Source organism: Stenella coeruleoalba (assembly GCF_951394435.1).
Source record: "Stenella coeruleoalba genome assembly, chromosome: 11".
Classification (NCBI taxonomy): domain Eukaryota; kingdom Metazoa; phylum Chordata; class Mammalia; order Artiodactyla; family Delphinidae; genus Stenella; species Stenella coeruleoalba.
Window position 1 is genome coordinate 22896421 of NC_137157.1, and position 22478 is coordinate 22918898.

Sequence of the window (22478 nt, forward strand, 5' to 3'; positions counted from 1 at the left end):
GGGATCTTCCCGGACTAGGGCTCGAAACTGTGTCCCCTGCATTAGCAGGCAGATTCTTAACCACTGCAGCACCAGGGAAGCCCTAGGGAAGCTCTAGGGAAGCCCTAGGCTTTATTTTAAGAAGGTAACGTTTGAACAGACTTGAGGGAGGTAAGAGGTGTAGTCGTATAACTATTTGGGAGGCCTGTGGGGCCTTAAAGTTCATTGTAGACTTTGGCTTTTATTCTGAGGGGAAATAGAGAGTTACTATAGGGCTTTGAAAAGAGAAATGACATGGTCTGGTTTATGTTTTAAAGGACTCTTGGCTCCTGGGTTGAGAATAGACTGTAGTGGACAAGAGCAGCAGCAGGGAGACCAAAGAGGTCTACTGCGGTAGTGATAGTGGTTCAGGCTGGAGTGGACGTGGTTGGGAATGTGAGAGGAGCTGATATATTTCAAAGGTAGAGCCAGTAAAATTTCCTGATAGAGTGACTGTGAGGTGTGAGAGCGAAAGAGGAATCAAAGATGCTTCCAAAATGTTTGGCCTGAGCAACTGGGAGGATAGAGTTGCCATCAACTGCAGTGGAGAAGAATAATGCTCGGAGCACTGCATCCATGTGGAGAGTCCACGTGAAGGGCACAGCTTGGGAGAAGCACGGCGCCATTCCCATGGACGCTCTGTGGCTGGCACTCCTTGAACTGTGCAACGAAGCAGCTCTGCCTGCGGAGCAGTCTTTTGGGAGATAAGAAGCATTTCAGTTTGGGATGTGTTAAGACTGAGACATAGAGAAGGCAGTTGAATGTAGTAGTTGAGTATTCATTGTACAGGTCGTTGTACCAGCACAGTGCGGGGGGGCTGGAGATACAGTGATGAACAAAGACAGACCCTGACCTCAAGGAGCTTCCATTTTAGTGGAGGAGACACAGAATAGTAACAACAACAACAACAATGTAAAATCACCACTGTGACAATTACTAAGAAGAAGATGCAGAGGGAAGAGCTTTCTTGGTAGATGGAACTGGATGTGCAAAGATTATAGGAAATGAGGAAAAGTGGTGAGCAGAGGGGCTGAAAGAAGGCTGATGTGATCAGGAAGCAAGAGGAAGGTCAGGGAAGAGACGAGGCTGAAAGGCCAACCCGGAGTGGGACAAAGTCTCGCAGGCTGTGTTAAGAACTTCGGCCTCTTATTCATTTCTATTTATTTATTTATTATTTTTAGGGTTTATTGAGATATAATTTACAAGCAGTACAATTCATTCTTTTTTAGGCATAGCATTCTATGAATTTTGACCATAATCAAAATCTTTCCACCACTTTAATCACAAAGTCCCTTTATGCCTCTTTGCAGTGAGTCCTCTGTCTCCAGTCCCAGGCACCACTGATGAGATTTCAATTTCCAGAATGTCGTACTAATGGGACTGTGCAGTTTGTAGCCTTTTATTTTATTTTATTTATTTTATTTTTGGCTGCGTTGGGTCTTAATTGCTGCACGCGGGCTTTCTCTAGTTGCAGTGAGCCGGGCTACTCTTCGTTGCAGTGCGCAGGCGTCTCATTGTGGTGGCTGCTCTTGTTGCGGAGCTCGGGCTCTAGGCGCGCGGGCTTCAGTAGTTGTGTCTCACGGGCTCTAGAGCACAGGCTCAGTAGTTGTGGCTCATGGGCTCTAGAGCACAGGCTCAGTAGTTGTGGCTCACGGGCTCTAGAGCGCAGGCTCAGTAGTTGTGGCACATGGGCTTAGTTGCTCTGCAACATGTGGGATCTTCCCGGACCAGGGCTCAAACCCATGTCCCCTACATTAACAGGCAGATTCTTAACCAGTGCGCCACCAGGGAAACCCAGTTTGTAGCCTTTTGAATATGGCTTCTTTCACTTAGCATAATGCTTTTGAGAGTCGTCCAAGTTGTTGTATGTAGCAGTCGTTTTTTTTAAATTGCTGATTAGTGTTCTATTGTATGGATGTTTGTTTATCCACTCTCTAGTTAATGGGCATTTGTATTTTTTCCAGTTTTTGACTGTTATAAAAATAGCTATTACAAACATTAGTGTACAGGTTTTTGTGTGGACATAGATCTTCAGTTCTCTTGGGTCAATACCTAGAAGGGGGACTGCTGAGTCTTAGGGTAAGTGTATGTCTACCTTCATGAGAAACTGCCAAACTGTTTTCCTAAGTGGCTGTAACATTTTGCATTTCTACCAACAATGTATGAGAGTTCTTGTTGTCCCATATCTTTGCTAGCACGGTATTGTATTTTTTATTTAAGCCTTTCTAATAGGCGTGTAGCGGGATCTCACTGTAGTTTGTTTTTTTGGTGATGTCGGTGTTAATTTTTTTGTTTAGTTGAAGTATAGTTGATTTACAATGTTGTGTTAGTTTCTGGTGTACAGCAAAGTAATTCAGTTATACATATTCTTTTTTCATATTCTTTCCCATTATGGTTTATTATAGGTTATTGAATGTGGTTCCCTGCACTATACAGTAGGAGGTTGTTTATCCATTCTATATATAATGGTTTGCATCTGCTAGACCCACGTTCCCAAATTAACCCTCCCCTCCCCTCCCCCTTCCCTCCCCTCCCCTCCCCCTTCCCTCCCCTCCCCTCCCCCTTCCCTCCCCTCCCCTCCCCCTTCCCTCCCCTCCCCCTTCCCTCCCCTCCCCTTCCCTCCCCTCCCCCTCCCCCTTCCCCTCCCCCTTCCTCTTCACTGTAGTTTTTATTTATTTATTTTTTTGTGGTACACGGGCCTCTTACTGTTGTGGCCTCTCCCATTGCGGAGCACAGGCTCCAGACGCACAGGCTCAGCGGCCATGGCTCATGGGCCCAGCCGCTCCGCGGCATGTGGGATCTTCCCGGACCGGGGCACAAGCCCGTGTCCCCTGCATCGGCAGGTGGACTCTTTTCCCTGCGCCACCAGGGAAGCCCTCACTGTAGTTTTAATGTGCCTTTCCCTAATAATTAATGGTGCTGAGCATTTTTCTATGGATTTATTTAAGTATCCAAATCTTTTGCCCTTTTAAAAATTGGGATGTTTTCTTATTATTGAATTTTGAAAGTTCTTTGTACATTTTGATTACTAGTCTTTGTCAGATATATCATATATGATATATATCTTGGGATATATCAACACACACACCCCCACACATATATATATACATACACATATACATATATATATAAACACATATATATCTTGGGAGATGTATTTTCTCCCAAGCTGTGCCTTGTCTTTTCATTCTCTTAAATAACTTTTTGTTTTTATCAGAGGATGCATGACCTAGTTTCTTGTGTCTCTTCCCTTTTTTCTGTTATGCTCACTTCCTCAACCCAGCCTTTGAACATAATATAAACAAGAACTTGGGCTAGCTCACTACCCAACCTTCTTCTTCCCTTCTCCCCATAATTAAAGAGCCTAAATTGCTCCTGAGTAGTTTTTGGATTCTGTAATTTTTCATTCACTGAAACATTATATCTATTAAAACACCGAACTTCCCCTGCAAATATGGGAATTAACCCTTCATAAACATTAAAATTCAAAGATAAATGTTTATGATTTGGGCCTGGATGGGTAGATGTTTAGATTATGAAGGGGAAAAAAGTCATACTTCACTGTTTCCCAGCCTAATTTATTTCAACAATAATCCAAAGTTAAAACTGAGAGGCAAAAGTGTGTCCCCCTCTAGTTCAATCAACCCTTCAGTCTTTTTTTTCCTTCTCATTAAGAAAACAAACAAACAAAAACCTTTATTGATTTATTCTTTGTGCCAGGCATGGAGCTAGGCAGTGGGGACAAAGATATGGATAAGACTCACTTCCTGCCTTGAGGACTCAGATCATGGGGGAGGTAGACCCTTTAACTGATCATTATTCAACACTTTGTTAAGTGTTATGGTGGAGGCATAATCCAGGCCTATTGAGAACCTGATAAATGTTGGCTCTGCTTTAAATGCTTTACACCTGTTAACCGTTTAATCCTCTTACAATCCTTTGAGTTTGGTACAATAATTCTCCCCCTTTTACAGATGAGGAAGCTGAGGCACAGGAAGGTTACGGTCACAGGTAGAAAGTGATGGAAGTATGTCCAAAATAGTATGGAATTACAGAGAAGGGAGGACTACCTCTGCCTGAGGTGCTTGAGGAAAACCTAGCTGGGCCTTCAAAGGATGATGAACTTTGAAAGAGAAGGGGAAAAGTTTTCCAGCACTTCTGCAAGGGGAAAGCACTAATGGTTAAGGCACAGAGCTTGTGAAGGAGAATGTGGGGATCTGGGAAACAGCAAGTAGAGGGTCTGCTGCTCCTGGGCTGCAGAAGGCAGAGAATGTCTCCATTTTTCATTGTTATGCACAGTCGGGGATCATAAAGGATCACAGACTTTGAGGGGCTGGCAGGAGCCTTGGATCTTTTCCGCCGTTTCAGTTATCTGGGTAAGGAGACTGAGACCCAGAGAGCTCCAGTGATTTTCCTAAATTCCCAGGGCTGAGAACACCACTCTTTTCTTTTTTTGTTGCTGTACTAATGCAAGGGAATCTGTGAGCTGAGTGATTAGGTGTGTGTGTGTGATGCAGGCAGTGTTCCAGAGCATCAGATCTCGGTATCACCTTGGCTGTGGTTATCGGCCCCAGGGCTGGTCTCAGCTTCCCTTCCGATTTCTGAGGAAGCCACCTGCTGGCACTGGCCCCAAGACTCAAGGTCACTGACCTTCCTGTTTCTAACTTTTTTGGGGTCTTGCTGGCCACCTGCTGACCTGCCGGTTAGTGGCTGTGTAGATTGATCTGTCTGACCTTAAGTCATCCTCAGACAGCCGGGAAGGACAAGTTCATTCCCCCTTTTTTGGGTGGGATGGCATAGTTTCTACTTCTTTTCTTTAATCTTTACCTGTTTCCTTTTCTAAATGCAAAGCAACAGAAAAATTCCCGCTTCATATGCACGACTCGGGTTTGGCATTCAATTTGCTATTTTAGGGAAAAAGCTTCTGACATTTCTTATTCTTCTGTGATTCACTCATGTGACTAGAAAGGTTATCAGAATTTATGGATAAAAATGAAGTTGATGATATAGTAAATGAGAAGGAAGCCAGCACAAAATAATATGAAGTGCACTGTTTTTCTGTGCGTTTCTATATACTGAAAAAAGTTTGAAAAGAAATATGTGAAAATGTTAGGTTAGAGTATGTTGATGATCTCTCTTTTTTTTGTTTCTGTATTTTCTAAATTTTTTGCTATGTACCTGTATTATTCATGAACGCAGAAAAACAAGAAATAAAAATCTTTGGGGGGTAAGTTACTAATATCAAACAAAGCAAATAGCTCAAACGCACACCTGTGATAGTCTTTCATAGAACTAGGGTGACTAATCCATTCTCTGATTTTCCTTGTTAGCCCAAGATTTCATTATTTTGTAGCATAAGTTGTTTATATCTAGTTCCTTAAGGCGGGGAGGTAGGTGGATGAGTAAGCAAACTTCAACGCCAGTAAAACAGGGCGTGCAGCCTTTTTCCCTTGTCCCTTTGTCTCCCGGCCCCTGTGTTCCCAGTCTTTTGTTGTTCTCCGCGGGGACTTAGATTCAGGATTTAAAGAAAAACAAGTGCCAGCCCTCCGCGCGCCCTCTGGTGTCCCAGTGAGGTATAGCCAGACAGTAACCCACAAAGATCACGGCCATTTCACACTGCGGTCTCCCCACAGCGTGATGCCCCAGACGAGAATGTCTGGAATCTTAGAGGAAGGAGTCACACACCAACAAGCCTGACAGGTTTAGTCTTTGAAGCCATAGGTGTGGAAAGTGATTCTTAAAAGACAAAGTCGGCATCTGGGTATTTAAAAAAAATCTTGTAATAAAGTAAATTCTCAAAGGATTTGGCACAGGTTTCTGGGTTCTGAAACTAGGAAAGTCAAATTTTGTTCTATAATTAAAATATAAATCAGTACTTCGGATTGAGTGCAAATAAATTAGATGAAAGGGGTCTGGATACCTAGGCTTCAGCTTGACTGGTGATAATGATTTCTGCCACTTTGAGCTTTGTCAATATAACGTGAGAGTTGATACTGAAGGACCTTTTTGTCTATAATTTACTTTTTTTTTTTCCCGGTACGCAGGCCTCTCACCGCTGCGGCCTCTCCCGTTGTGGAGCACAGTCTCCGAACGCGCAGGCCCAGCGGCTATGGCTCACGGGCCCAGCCGCTCCGCGGCACGTGGGATCCTCCCAGACCGGGGCACGAACCCCTGTCCTCTGCATCGGCAGGTGGACTCTCAACCACTGCGCCACCAGGGAAGCCCTATAATTTACTTCTTTGTAAGTATCAAACCACATGTTTTTTAAAATTATATTTCCACTAAAAAGCAAACAAACCAACCAATGTAGACAAAGAATATTTTTGTTTTAAATGTTTAAGGATTGATGGGGTCCCAGGCTTTACAGTCTTACTTGAATAGGTGTTGGGAAGACAAAACTTTACTTCTGCCTTCTTGGGGTCTCTTTTGGGCCTGAGAATTAAATTGACATAAGACATATTTAGGGGAGAAAAGTATACAGATTTTACATATATCTGGGAACCCCCATAGGAAAATGAAGAACATAGAAGTGGCAAAATCTGAATATTTTTATACTAGGTTGAACAAAGAGAGGCAACTGTGGACAAGGAATCAAAATACATGGGGAGGCCAAAGGAAGATGGGAGTTATTTTAACAAGGTTTATTTGTACAGAATTCTCTTGGCCTTGACACCTCATCTCTGGTGATAAGAATGTTTCTTTCCTCCTGGTATAGGGAGGTCATGTTTTCACATGGAGTTTTACCCCTTGCTTTCAAGAAGAAAAAAGGGGAGGTCAGAGCTCCTTTTTCTCCTGTTGTTTTTCAAGTAAAAATCTCAAAATAGTACTTATTTGGGGTGGCATATGGTGAAATAGTATGAAACTACATAGTATGAAATTCAAAAAGTTCTGAAGGGTATGCAGAGGAAAGTCTCTCTCCCATCTTTGACCCACAGCTACAATTCTCAAGTGATGTTAGGAGTGGTCTGGCAGCTCAGCAAGGTTGTCAAGAGCTCTAGGTTCTTTCTTCTCATTCCTCTGGGTCTTCTTCTCTGCAACCCATAGCAAATTGATTTTTCTTTTCATGATTGTCACCTCATGGTTACAAGATAGCTGCTGCAGCTCCGGGCATTATGGCCACTTTCAACGTTGGAGCATGAGGAGAGGCAGCTCCAGTAAACTCTCCTTTTGAATTTGTCCCTTAAGAAAGCCTCTCCAGAAGTACTCTGACCATTGTTTCCCTATGTTTCTCTAACCCCTATTGGGTCACCAGCAGTCTGGGAAAGTGACTACCTGGTACAAATGAGTAGTGATTACAATATAGGTTTTGATATTCTAGTGTTCTGTGCTATTAATAAGAACTGAAATCTGTTAGTATAATACTGTTTTTCCTTAGTTTAACAATATGTTTTAATCAGTTTTATGTCTGGAGATATGCCTGGAAAATTACATACTGCATTAAAATTTCAAATCAAACAAAGGTGCGTATGTTTTGAAAGCATTCTGACTACATCCTTCCTCTATTTCAAGTTCTTTCAAGACATCTTACTACTGACTTAATTCCAGTTTTCCTCATAATTAAAGAGGTTGAGTGTCTTTTCATATGTATCTGTCATTTGTACTTTCTCCAGAGCTAGTTTGGTCTGACTTTTCTTCCAGAGTTTCCTGGTGAAATCATTTTAGAACAGCAACTGAGATGATGGTGACATCATCGTGATCTCAGGATTACTAGGAGTGACCATATTTCCCACTTTGCTTGGGACAGTCCTAGCTTGTGCCTGTTGTCCCACTGTATTTTATTAACAGCAGTCCACTCACTTTCAAAAGTGTCTCAATTTGGATGAAAAACTATATGGTATCTATTACTTAAAATATACATCAGAATGCCACAGTTGCCATTATGTTCTGGAATTTCAATCAGTAGGTGCAAGATTATCATGAAGGCTGGAGTTTGGTGGCTTCATTCGATGTTGTATCGCCAGAGCCCAGAACAGTGCCTAGCAGAGAGTAAGTGCTTAATAAATAAGAATGAGTCAATAAATAAACTTAGTGCTTAGAACTTGGCCCATTGCCGCCTGAGCACCTGGACTCAGTTAGCAAGGAACATGGAGGAATGATTTTGGGGTGTAAACTAATGGTGCCTGCCAAAACATGCAGTTTAGATTTTGATAGATATTGTCAAATTGTTCTCTACAGGGATTGAGCCAGTTTACACTCCTACCAGCAATATGTGAGAGCATCTGTTTCTCTAACCTCCATCCACATGGTGTTATCAAAATTTGTATCTGCCAATCTGGTAGTTTTAATTTGCATTTCCCTTATTATGGAGAAGGTTGAGCATATTTTCATATGTTTAAAAGCCATTTGGAATTCCTTGCCTGGCAACTGTCTGTTCGTATCCTTTGCCCATTTTCGATTGAGTTATTGGTCTCTTTCTTATTGATTTGTAGGAATGCAAATAGTTGTTTCCAGTTTTTCATGTCTTTTGAGTTTGTTTTTGGTGTTTTTTTGTTTGTTTGTTTGTTTTTTTCCTGAGCAGAATTTAAAAAAATGTATTCAGACATAGCTTTCCTTTTATAGCTCCTATGTTTTATATCATGCTCACCAAGGCTTTTCCTACTCCTAGATTAGAAAATAATCCTTCTGTATTTTCATCTCGTACTTTTAGGTTTTCATTGTTTTACATGGCAGTCTTGACCCACCTGTAATTTATTTTGGTGTAAGATTTGAGGTATTCCAAAAGAGTTCCCAGATCCAATTCCAATTTATGTGTGGAGGCTTCCCCACACCAACAAGCAATTCTTGGATGCCTGACAGGTGTCTGAGAATTCAACTCAATTCTGACACTGTTGACCTGGAGACAGAACCAGATTCCACAGGTAAAGGGCTCAGTCCCACAAGGTGCAAGCCCAGGTTGTTACCTGTGCTTCTGACCAACCTGTTATAAATTGGAGGTTCCAATGGCCCCCTCCTAGGGGTTACTTAATTTGTTAGAATGGCTCACAGAACTCAGGAAAACCCATTTACTCGCTAGATTACCAATTTATTATAAAAGGATATTAAAGGATACAAATCAACAGCCAGATGAAGAGATACATAGGGTGAGGTATGGGGAAAGGGTGTGTAGCTTCCATGCCCTCTCCAGGGGGGCCTCTCTCCCCAATCTCCACCTATTCATCAACCCTGCAGTTCTTTAGACCCTGTCTTTCTGGGTTTTTATGGAGGCTTCATTACACAGGCACGACTGCCTAAATCATTGGCCACTGACGATTGATTCAACCTCCAGCTCCTATCTCTTCCCTGGAGGTTAGGGGCGTGAGACTGAAAGTTCCAACCCTCTAAGCACATGGTTGGTTCTCTTGACAACCAGCCCCCACCCTTGGGAGGAATCCAGAAGTCACCTTTCCTGAAGCCTTTTCAGGGACTGAGGACAAGAGACCAAATATCCCATTGCTCTTGCTGCTCAGGAAATTCCAAGGGTTTTGGGAGCTGTGAGCCAGTAAGTGTGGATGGAGACCAAATATATATGAGACATGTATAAATCATAATATTGCAGGTATGAATCCAATCTAATATTGTTTACTGAATATTCCACCTTTTTCTCATAATGGAGACTCTAAAGCGTTTCTGGATTTTAGGGACTCCATTTCCTATGACCAGTACTTTTAACATTCTAGTAAATTCTAGGGAAAGGCATTCAAGGGCAAAGCAGTCAGGATGAAAAGTTAATCTTTAGTTTCATGTCTTTACACCGTTGATTTTCTAATAACACTACCTTTTGCTAAGCACTTATGTGTGAAGTATAATACACACAGAAGGCAGTATAAGATATATATGTAGGGTTTAAGAATACTGATAAAATGACACTTGTGTCCCTGTTACCTGGGTTAACAAGTGAAACATTGCAGTGACTTGAAATTCACTGTGTGCTCTTCTTTAATCAAATTCTCCACCCTCCTCCTCAAGAGGTAACCATTAGCCTGATTATTTTTTGGTAATTATCCCTTGCTTTGCTTTATACTTTTACCTTAGGTAATATATTGCTCATATAGATAGATAGATAGATATAGATAGATAGATAGATATATAGATATATATATTTAAAGCTGTGGTTTTCTTTTTTTTTTGAAGATGTTGGGGGTAGGAGTTTATTAATTAATTAATTTATTTTTGCTGTGTTGGGTCTTCGTTTCTGTGCGAGGGCTTTCTCTAGTTGTGGCAAGCGGGGGCCACTCTTTATCGCGGTGCGCGGGCCTCTCACTATCGTTGCCTCTCCTGTTGCAGAGCACAGGCTCCAGACGCACAGGCTCAGTAGTTGTGGCTCACGGGCCTAGTTGCTCCGCGGCATGTGGGATCCTCCCAGACCAGGGCTCGAACCCGTGTCCCCTGCATTAGCAGGCAAGCTCTCAACCACTGCGCCACCAGGGAAGCCCTATTGCTCATATTTTTGACAACTGAGTAGCAAGCACAACCATTGTGGCAGGTTCTCAGAAGATAAGCTACAGTTCCCCAAGTCAAGTTTGTCTTTAGCACTTCTGAGAGAATCCAAGAGCTCCTTCTGGAAAGTCAGGGGTCAGATCAAGAGTGAGTTCTGGGAAACACAGGATATGCCACAGTTGGACCATCTGCTGTAGTTTGGGTCAGGTGATAGACATCTGCAGAAATATAGTCAGGCGATGGATGGCTCTCTATCTGATGCTTTCCTGCCTCTATGGCCCCTCTTCTACTCTCTAGAGGAAATCAAAACTGACCCCTTCTGTGGGTGAAGGGAATTTCCTCAGCTCATCCAAACAGCAGGCCATGGTGAGTGTGTTAGTTTTCTATTGCCATGTAACAAATTCCCACAAATGTAACAGCATCAATCCTTCTCAAACTCTTCCAAAAAATGGCAGGGGGAGAAACACTCCCAAATTCGTTCTATGAAGCCACCATCACCCTGATACCAAAACCAGAAAAACATAACACCTAAAAAGAAAATTATAGACCAATATCACTGATGAACATAGATGCAAAAATCCTGAACAAAATACTAGCAAACAGAATCCAACAGCACATTAAAAGGATCATACACCATGATCAAGTGGGGTTTATCCCAGGGATGCAAGGATTCTTCAACATAAACAAATCAATCAATGTGAAACACTGCATTAACAAATTAAGGAATAAAAACCATATGATTATCTCAATAGGTGCAGAAAAAGCTTCTGACAAAATTCAACACCCATTTATGCTAAAAACTCTCCAGAAAATGGGCATAGAGGAAACCTACCTCAACATAAAAAAGGCCATATGTGACAAACCCACAGCAAGCATCATACTCAATGGTGAAAAACTGAAAGCATTTCCACTAAGATCAGGAACAAGACAAAGATGTCCACTCTTGCCACTCTTATTCAACATAGTTTTTGAAGGCCTAGCTGCAGCAATCAGAGAAGAAAAAGAAATTAAAGGAATCCAAATTGGAAAAGAAGAAGTAAAACTGTCACTGTTTGCAGATGACATGACACTATACATAGAGAATCCTAAAGATGCCACCAGAAAACTACTAGAGCTAATCAATGAATTTGGTAAAGTTGCAGGATACAAAATTAATGCACAGAAATCTCTGGCATTCCTGTACACTAATGATGAAAAATCTGAAAGAGAAATTAAGGAAACACTCTCATTTACCACTGCAACAAAAAGAATAAAATACCTAGGAGTAAACCTAACCTACCTAGGGAGAAAAAAGACCTGTATGCAGAAAACTGTAAGACACTGATAAAGAAATTAAAGGTGATACAAACAGATGGAGAGATATACCATATTCTTGGACTAGAGGAATCAATATTGTGAAAATGACTATACTGCCCAAAGCAATCTACAAATTCAAAGCAATCCCTATCAAATTACCAGTGGCATTTTTTACAGAACTAGAACAAAAAAATCTTAAAATTTGTATGGAGAGACAAAAGACCCCGAATAGCCAAAGCAGTCTTGAGGGGTAAAAGTGGAGCTGGAGGAATCAGACTTCCTGACTTCAGACTATACTACAAAGCTACAGTAATCAAGACAATATGGTACTGGCACAAAAACAGAAATATAGATCAATGGAAAAAGATAGAAAGCCCAGAGATAAACCCACGCACCTATGGTCAAGTAATCTATGACAAAGGAGGTAAGGATATACAATGGAGAAATGACAGTCTCTTCAATAAGTGGTGCTGGGAAAACTGGACAGCTACATGTAAAAGAATGAAATTAGAACACTACCTAACACCATACACAAAAATAAACTCCAAATGGATTAAAGACTTAAATGTAAGACCAGACACTATAAAACTCTTAGGGGAGAACATAGGAAAAATACTCTTTGACATAAACCACAGCAAGATCTTTTTTGACCCACATCCTAGAGTAATGGAAATAAAAACAAAAATAAACAAATGGGACTTAATTAAACTTAAAAGCTTTTGCACAGCAAAGAAAGCCATAAACAAGACAAAAAAGACAACCCTCAGAATGGGAGAAAATATTTGTAAATGAAACGATGGACAAAGGATTAATTTCCAAAATACACAAACAGCTTATGGAGCTCAATATCAGAAAAGCAAACAATCCAATTAAAAAATGGGCAGAAGACCTAAATAGACATTTCACCATAGAAGACACACAGATGGCCAAGAGGCACATGAAAAGATGCTCAACATCACTAACTATTAGAGAAATGCAAATCACAACTACAATGAGGTATCACCTTATGCCAGTCAGAATGGCCATTATCAAAAAATCTAGAAACAGTAAATGCTGGAAAGGGTGTGGTGAAAAAGGGACCCTCCTGCACTGTTGGTGGTAATGTAAATTGATACAGCCACTATGGAAAACAGTATGGAGGTTCCTTAAAAAACTAAAAATAGACCTACCATATGACCCAGCAATCCCACTAATGGGCATATACCCTGAGAAAACCATAATTCAAAAAGAGACATGTACCACAATGTTCATTGCAGCTCTATTTAGAATAGCCAGGACATGGGACCAACCCAAATGTCCATCGACAGATGAATGGATAAAGAAGATGTGGCACATATATACAATGGAATATTACTCAGCCATAAAAAGAAACAAAATTGAGCTATTTGAAGTGAGGTGGATGGACCTAGAGTCTGTCATACAGAGTGAAGTAAGTCAGAAAGAGAAAAACAAATACTATATGCTAACAAATATATATGGAATCTAAAAAAAAAAAGGTACTGATGAACCTAGTTGCAGGGCAGGAATAAAGAGATAGATGTAGAAAATGGACTTGAGGACATGGGGTGGGGGACGAAACTGGGGAGAAGTGAGAGTAGCATCGACATACATACACTACCGAGTGTAAAATAGTTGGCTGGTGGGAAGCAGCAGCATAGCACAGGGAGATCGGCTCAGTGCTTTGCAATGACCTAGAGGGGTGGGACAGGGAGGATGGGAGGGAGGCTCAAGAGGGAGGGGGTATGGGGACATGTGTGTGCATATGGCTGATTCGCTTTGTTGTGTAACAGAAACTAACACAGTATTGTGAAGTAATTATACTCCAATAAAGATCTATTAAACACACACACACATACACACATTTATTATCCCACAGTTTCCACAGGCCAGGAATTCAGCACATTTTAGCTGGCTTCTCTGCTTACAATATCATAAGGCTGAAATCAAGATGTCGATTGGCTGTATCCTCACTTGGAGGCTTGGTTGGAGAAAGCTCCATTTCCATGCTCCCTCTGGTTGTTAGCAGAATTCATTTCCTTGCAGCTGTAGGACTGAAATCCCCATTGGCTTGCTGGCTGTCAATGAGGACTGCTCTCAGCTCTTAGAGGTGGCCCTCAGGTCCTTCAACACTTGGGATTAAAGGCAGTGTCTCATTTTAGGATGCTGAGATTTTCTATGGCTTGCCGGGCCTGTAAATCACTGCTTCCACTGGCTTCTCCTCTGACCTTCACACCCTCAACCCTTAGTTTGTATAAGCTTCTGATTCTCTCTATTAAAACGCTTCTATTTGTGTCCCTAGAGTGGCTTCTGTTTTCTTGGCCAAACTCTGACTGATACAGTTGTTTTGCTTTCAGCATTGCTGTTTGGATTTGAAACCATTTTGTTTCCAATACGGAATATATGAGACCCTTTTTTCTTCTCTGGAGGCTGGTAGAATCATCTCTTGGACCCTCAGTGTTTTGAAATTCCACAATAGTGTGTCATGGGTGGTTCTGTTTTTAATCCATGGGGTATGGCTTCCAGAGCGTCCTTTCAATCTGGTGATTTATGCCCTGTGGTTCTAGGACATTTTTCTGAATTGATTATTTTCTTCTGTTTATTTTCTCTGTCTTTTATCTTTCTGGAGCTCCTATTATCTGGATGTTGGACTTCTTGGGCTAGTTCTTTAATTTAAAATTTTTCTCATAGCATTGTCTTTTTGCTCCATTTTGGGGAGATTTCTACAAATTTATCCTCTGGTTTTTAAATCTGTTAGCATATTTTAAATTTCCAAGTGTTCATTCTTTTATTGAAGTATAGTTGATTTACAATGTGTTAATTTCTGCTATGCAACAAAGTGATTTAGTTATATATATATATACATTATTTTTCATACTCTTTTCCATTATGGTTTATCACAGGATATTGAATATAGTTCCCTGTGCTCTACAGTAGGACCTTGTTGTTTATCCATTCTATATAGAATAGTTTGCATCTACTAACCCCAAACTCCCAGTCCATCCCTTCCCCCCCGCCTTGGCAACCACAAGTCTGTTCTCTATGTCTGTGAGTCTGTTTCTCTTTTGTAGATAAGTTCATTAGTGTCATATTTTAGGTTCCACAAAGAAGTGATATCATATGGTATTTGTCTTTTTCTGACTTACTTCATCAAGTGCTCGTTCTTATACTCAGATTATACTTTTATTTTTTTTCAGATTATACTTTTAAAGTAGCATTTAGTTCTAGGTTTTTTTTTTTTTTTTTTTTTTTTTTGCGGTACGCGGGCCTCTCACTGCTGTGGCCTCTCCCGTTGCAGAGCACAGGCTCCGGACGCGCAGGCTCAGCGGCCATGGCTCACGGGCACAGCCGCTCTGCGGCATGTGGGATATTCCCAGACCGGGGCACGAACCCGTGTCCCCTGCATCGGCAGGCGGACTCTCAACCACTGCGCCACCAGGGAAGCCCTCTAGTTCTAGTTTTATGAAAGCAAAATATTTTCTTTTCTCTTTGAGAACGTTAGTCTCAGAAGTTTTCCTCTCCTTTCTGTTTCCTTCAAGTTCCTTCTCCTTCTGTTTGTTTGGTTCCCAGTGTTTACGCTAGGGGCTTTTCTCAGATCATTGGAAATCCTGGATTGTCTGCTCCTGATTGAGTGAGACCCCAAAATAATAATTTGCAGTTTTGAGAGTATGGGTAACTTGTGCACTTTAGGAACCTCACTGTAGGTGTCCTGAATGATTAACCTCGATCCCTTTGACGGTATCTTTAGTTCTTTCTTCTTGGGCTACTTAGATTACTTGGAAAGCGTTTCAGTTATCTATCTGGAGGATTAAGATCTGTTTGCCAGTGTTTTGGGAGCCAAATAAGGAAAGAGAGCTGAGGGTCTCAGCATTCAGCCTTCAGTGAACACACCGTTACTTAATACACCTGATTTCAGTACAGTATCCATAATTTAAACAGTCCTCAAGTCCAGAGAACACTATTTTACCTTCTCTAGTGAATAAACCATCAGTTTTTTGCTGGTGTTGGAAACGGGCATTGATCTAGCTGTGTGGAATGAATAAATTGTTCCAGCGGGTTAACTGCTGCCTCCTTATTTTATCATCTTTTTCCATCTCCAGTACCAGACGTCTCTGGTACTACCAGTTCCTGAAACCTTTGAGGATTCTGATGTGTTGTTTCTCAGCTTTCCTCATTGCCAGCTTAGGATTCAACTCTATTGGGTCTGCCATTGATTACACCTCATCCATCTGTTTTCTAGTTTCCAGCACTTTTTTTTTTTGCTATTGTCTTTTCTTTTGTTCTCGCAGACCTTGTGGATTTATTTTATTATTATTATTTTTTAAGTCCTTCAGAGTCACAGGATGGCTGCTGCCAACTCTATCACATCCATGCATTATAGCATTCAAAATAGGAAGACAGAGGTTTTTAGCAGGAAGATAAATTGCTCCAAAGTTAGACCACCCCTCAGTCTGATTGGTCAGATTTGTGTGCCCACCACATGTCCACCCCTAAATCAAGCAAAAGGGAAGGGAAACCAACAGGGTTCATTAGTTGTGGTTGGGGGGAGAGCCCGCCATCTTGGAGCATGTTTCTGCCATATGCCCGCACAAACTGGGAGCTCTGTGAGCAAGTAATAAGGAAAAAGGGCTGTTAAGTAGGCAATCAACATTTGTTACCATATTTCTGGTACAAGCACACCACATGTAATATTGAAGACTGTTGATTAGTTGACAATCAGTGGGCAAAATCAGATTAAAATGTTTTGAATGTCTCACAATTACATAACATCATTTAAGGTGCAGTGATCGATCCATCAGTAGAACAGAGGTAGAGGATAAGGATTATATTTTATAAGAATGAAATACTGACAAGATTTAGCAAAAGTTTCAGAGTTTGGCTTTAGGAATAAAGTTAAGACAATGGAGTAAGAGTTTGATTAAATTCACAGCTAGAACCAGATATATCACATCAATATTAATAGTGAAAAAGCCAAGAAAGAAAATATTTCCAAAGGGGAAAATAGTACATCTGAAATTTTGGGGGGATTTCTGTTTATGAAAGAAATGGTTCTCAGTTGGTGAAAAAGTCAGTAGACCTCTCTATACAGCTAAGGAGGTTAGCTAGTCCTGCTGCTTTTGATGAATTATTCGAAGGCTCACCCACTTAGAAAAAGCTGTGTGCATTTAAAATAAATCATTAATGATAAAATTGATTGTATTTTGTGAAAAACCAAACAAACAGGTATGTGTGGTTCCTTTTGAAATATTTGTTCTCAAGTTCTGAAGGAATTGTGCCAGTTGGGTTTTTAGTCCCATGTAACAGAAGTTACTCTAGCCAGTTTCAGCAGAAACATAATTTATTAAGGTCTAACTGATAGCTCAGAGAAACTCTGGGAGGGTCAGAGTCAGGCTTGGTGGCCTCACAACCAGAAGCAAATGACGAGTTGGCTACGCTGACTACTCCATCACAGCGTCAGCCGCTGAAGACCCTGTTAGAGCGCCCTCTACTGCTGTCTGCAGTGAAGACCCGCACTGGGACGTCTGCCGCCTCCCACCTCCCATGTTGGGCACCTCCACCTCCACCCTTCCCAGAAGAATAATTCTGTACACTGCCTGTTTCCTCCAATTGTTCTGCAAATTGAATTTACATATGGGTGTATCTGATTAGTAGAGCCTACGTCACACGTCAGCACCGTGGCTGCAAGAGAGGCCAAGAAAGTGAGTTTCTGATTTCTGCCTTTGAGAGTGGGACTCATAACGTGGGAAATTTGCCAAACATGGGAAGAATGTACAATAGATGCAGGGCCGCCGTGAAGAGCGCGTATGCCAAATGGAAAGAGGATAGACAGAGCTAAGAACGTGGACTCTGGAGTCAGATGGACCTTAGTTCAAGGAGAGCTCCACAGCTTCCCCTACGTTCACTCTGGGTCAGCTACTCACGGCTGTTTCCTTATATGTAAAATACAGATAATGATGATGATGGCATCACACTGGTGCTATTAAGGTTAAACGAGGGAAAGCTTAAAGCATTTAACCTAGTGCCTGGTGCAGGTACATGGTGAACACTCATTACAAGTTCATATTGTTTTTGTTGATGTTGGTATTACTGCTGTTGATGTAAAAGGACAATCAAAGCTGAGGATATAAAAATGAATCTTTGTAGAAACCATTTGATAGTTTCTGTCCCAGGAATTAGTTTCAGTATTAAACTTACATCCCCCGTTTCCGGTGTAAAAACCAAACAACCACCAAGAAGGGTTAGTACCAATGTCCTGATAAATTATAAATGCTTCAGTCATTCTCACCATTTTCTTGTGCCTCCCCCACCCCTTTATTTGTCCACTCTTACAGTCACAGAATGCCAGTTATAAGTCAACACATGCCCTCTTAAAAATCAAAGTATAGGGACTTCCCTGGTCGTCCAGAGGTTAAGACTCTGCCTTCCAAAGCAGGGCGCACGGGTTTGATCCCTGGTCAGGGAACTAAGATCCCACATGCTGTGTAGGGCGGCCAAAAAGTAAAAAAAAAAAAAAAAATCAAAGTATAAAAAGAACAGCTCAATATATGTTGATATCGACAATGTTATGTTTAGTGTTTCTTGGTGGAGGGGGTCTTCTATATGTGCATATGTTGACAAATAGGCTTAATAAAAATTTTGGCTGAGAAAAGGATATTAACTTATATAAACATCCCTGAGAAGTAAAAGTTTAGTGGATGTATTGTGAGAGTATACCATCACAAAAAAGAACTAGGATGGGGCAGTGGAATCCTCTCCATGACCAGATTTCACTATTTTTAGATGAATGGTGAAGATATGGTTTTATTATGCTACGTAAGCTTTTCTGCATGTGCTACACGGCTGACTCTCTTGGAGTGTAGTGGGCAGTTTTGGAGTCACAGGGTTGGCAAGCAAATCTCTGCTCTGCCATTTTTTAGCTGAGTAACTGTTTTGAGCCTCAGATTTGGCATCTGTAAATGAAAATAAAATATGCTTCTTTCAGGGTTCTTGTGAATTAAATGAAGGCTTAGTATGTTTGGTGCTTAGTAAAATTTCTGACACGTAATGTGCATTAGCCACACATGATGAAGTTGTACATTGACAAAGGGGAAAGGTAGCAGAAATAATTTTAAAAAATTAAATTGGGACTTGACTTTCATTGTACTGCATTAGCTGTTTATACAGAATTCGCTTTGTTAATTAGTTTTAGGCTGGCAACATTATTTTAGTTTCCCCTGTGTCTTAGTCAGTTTGGGCTGCTATAACAGAATACCATAAACTGGGTGGCTGATAAACAACAGAAATTTATTTCTCAGAGTTCTGGAAGCTGGGAAGTCCAAGATCAAGATTGTGGCAGATCTGATGTCTGGTGAGAACACTCTTCCTGGTTCACAGATGGCTGTCTTCTCTCTGTGTCTTCACATGATAGAAGGGGTGAGGGAGCTCTCTGGCGTTTCTCTTATCAAAGCACTACCCTCATGCCCTAATCACCTCCCAAAGGCCCCACCTCCTAATACCATTGCATTGGAGGTTAGGTTTTAACATGTGAATTTTGGGGGGAGCACAAACATTTTGTCTATAGCCCTCTGGATACTGTTGGACCTGTGGTCTGGTTTTCAATTGCTGCAGAACAAACCCTTGTAAAACTTAGTGGCGTAAAATAACAACAATTTTATTAAGCTCCCAGATTCCATGGGTCAGGAATCTAACAGGGGACTGTAGAGATGGCTTGCTTCTGCTCCACAATGCCTGGGGCTTCGGGTGGGAAGACTTGAATAGCTAATGATGACTCAGAAGGTGAGGGGCTGGAATCATCTGGAGACTTTTTACTTACATGTCTGGTACCTGGGCTGGGCTTAACTGAAATTGTCACCTGGAGCATCTACACTTGGCCTCCCCATGGGGCTTGGGCTTGTACAGGAGGGTGAGTGGCTGCCAAGACAGAGTATCCAGACAGCGAACAATCGAAGTGCAACCAGGGGAAAGTTGCCTAGCCTTTCTGATTTAGTCTCAGAAGTCACAAAGCCATCACTTTTGCTACATTCTGTTGGTATAAGTGAATCACCAAGGCCAGCCTAGATTCAGGGGGAGGGGAATTAGGCTCCACTTCCTGATGGTGGAGTGGCCAGGTCACATTGCAGAAGAGCATGCGGGATAGATGTTATTGAGGCCTCTTTGGAAAATGCAATCTCCCAGAGGCTGAGCACATTTCAGCCTGGCATGAAAGTTTGGTCCATGTAAAAATGTTCCAGATATGTCATTAAACAAGAAAAGCAGATTATAGAACAGCGTGTACAGTACAATTCTATTTTTGTTTAAAAATATGCAGGGACTTCCCTGTTGGTCCAGTGGTTGAGACTCTGCGCTTCCACTGCAGGGGGCGTGGGTTTGATCCTTGGTTGGGGGACTAAGATCCTGCATGCCATGTGGTGTGGCCAAAAATATATATATATGTGTGTGTGTGTGTACATATGTGTGTGTACATATATATGTGTGTGTACATATATATATACACACACACACGCACAAAACTCTGTATGTGTGTGCATGTGTGTGTGAATGCATGCATGTGTATGTCTATGGGTATGTCAAGGCCACAGAAATTGGGTGTGCTAGAAATATGACTTAATTATTTTCTAAAACGCAATTTTTGACTACTAGCTCCATACTCCCACCCCCAGAGTCCATCCCTGCCCATTCTTCTGGATACAGAAAGTGGTACTTAGTTGCTTCCAGATGAACCCAGTTGACTTCAGTGGTTTCTCAGTCATTTCAGTCTTAAAGTTCCGACAGATTCAGGATTGTTTCCTCTCTGTATTCCTCTTGCCCCCCTGGAGTTGATGCTAACCCCTCGGGAGTGTTAAAAGAAAAACTGAGACATGTTAAACATTTTAAGAGTTTATTTGAGCAAAAATTGATTCGAATGGGGCAGTGCCAAACAGGAAGTGGTTAGGAGTGCTCTGTGGACAGGAGCCAGGGGCAGGACCTACAGAGAAGGTGCAGAAGCAAAGGAAGGAAATTATTTGGCTACAGCTTAAAGCCTAGATGGCTGTTTGTGATTGCTTGTCCTTAGCATTTTGGTTTCGTAACCTTGAGTCATTTACAGGCTTAGATTTTGGTTTGCTTACATTGGCCGCCATGACTTTACAGCCACCTCAGTCTAATGGCCTCCTCGTTTAATTGATTTAATGGGAGCTTGTGTAAATGCCACTTTAGCAGCAACAGGAAGGGGGTGCCTACTCTTTCATCTTGCCCACGACATCCTGCATCAGATGTCTTTCTGCCCATCTGTCAGCCTGAAGGCCCTGGCTTGGGTCCACCTGGTTTCCTGACGCTGGGTCTCTCTGGAGATGGGGCCTCATCCTCAACATTCCCCCAGGGCAGCAAATCATATCCTTACACTGTAGCAATTTCTTGTCTGGGCTGAAGGATAATCTTTTCTTCTGGGCTGTTCTTTTCATCTCTCAGCTTATTTCCGAGCACCATCTGGGCCCTGGGGAGATTGTGGATGCTCTTGCAGGACAACCTGGGAGCCATGGAGATCCAGGGCGCCAACTAGGCTCCTTTAATACATGCATGTGCCCCTCTGCCCCTTCTTCTCTCTGATTGCTGCTCCTCTATACCTCACCAGCTTACACGCAACTCATAGATCTTCTCAACTCTGGGCTCCCCAAATTTTAAAGGGTTTAAAAAATTTCCACCCATTCCAAAACTCCACCTTAAGGACTCTTGTATCTGCCAGGAATGCTTTTGGTTGTGAGAAACAGAGAACGTGGTATATGGCAGCTTAAGTCAGTAAGGCTTTATTTTTCTCACAAGCAAGAGTTGTGCAATGACTCCATGATGTCCTTCATGTTCTGGGGCAGTGCTGTCCAACAGATATATAATGGGAGCTGCATACATAATTTAAGAATTTATGGTAGCAACATTAAAAAGAGCAAAAGAAACAGGTTAAATTGATTTTAATGATATGTATTATTTAACCCAATATATCCCCAAACTTTCAATATGCAATCCGTATAAAAATTATTAAGGAGATATTTTTACATTTTCGTGGTACTAAAATTCTTCAAAATTCGCTGTGTATTTTACACTCACGGCACATCTCTATTTGAACTCGCTGCATTTCAATTGCTTGATAGCCTCATGTAACGAGTGGCTACTTATTGGACGGTGTACATCTAGGGCCTTTATCTATTTGTTTGCTAACCTATCTTAGCCTGTGGCCTTGTTTCCTCATGGTTACAAACTGGCTGCTGCACACTAGGTATCAGTTCTGCACTTAAGGGAGGAAGAAGGAAGAGATGACATCTATATCAAGAAAGTGAAATATTTTCTAGAAATCTCTAGCAGACTTTTGCTCATATCTGATTAGCTGGTACTTTGTTACCTGGCCATGCCTTACTGCAAAGAAGGCTGGGAAAATGGCACCAGAGTAAAATTGGGGTTCTGAGAGTAAGAAAGAAAGAGGAAGATGGGTACCAGGGCACAGTCAGCAGAGTCCGTGGCAGGGCCCAGTTCCCCTACCACACTCTGCACTTGAGCCTCTTGCTTCCTCTCCTGACTCTCCTCCCATTTCCCAACTTAGAGGTTCTTCACCAGCCAGGGAGTGGGAGGTGGAGGGGGGGAGGGTCCAGGAAAAACTGTTTTCAACTATTTGCATATCTTTTCCAATCCTTTCTGTTTTACACTGCAATGTGACTTTTGGTCTTAAAAGAAAAAAAAATGTGGTGTGTTCTCTTTGGTACCTCTGCTAAAAATCTCGAAAATAA

The 22478-nt window shown here is 41.6% G+C and overlaps 1 long non-coding RNA gene across 9 annotated transcripts in view; it reads left to right on the forward strand.

Moving 5' to 3' along the window:
- Positions 1-22478, forward strand: part of LOC307193759 — a 681048-nt gene that overhangs the window by 4056 nt on the left and 654514 nt on the right. For all 9 annotated transcript variants that reach the window (XR_013830398.1, XR_013830399.1, XR_013830400.1 and 6 more), the window contains exon 2: positions 6063-6259. This is a non-coding gene — a long non-coding RNA (uncharacterized lncRNA). The remainder of the gene's footprint in view (positions 1-6062; positions 6260-22478) is intronic.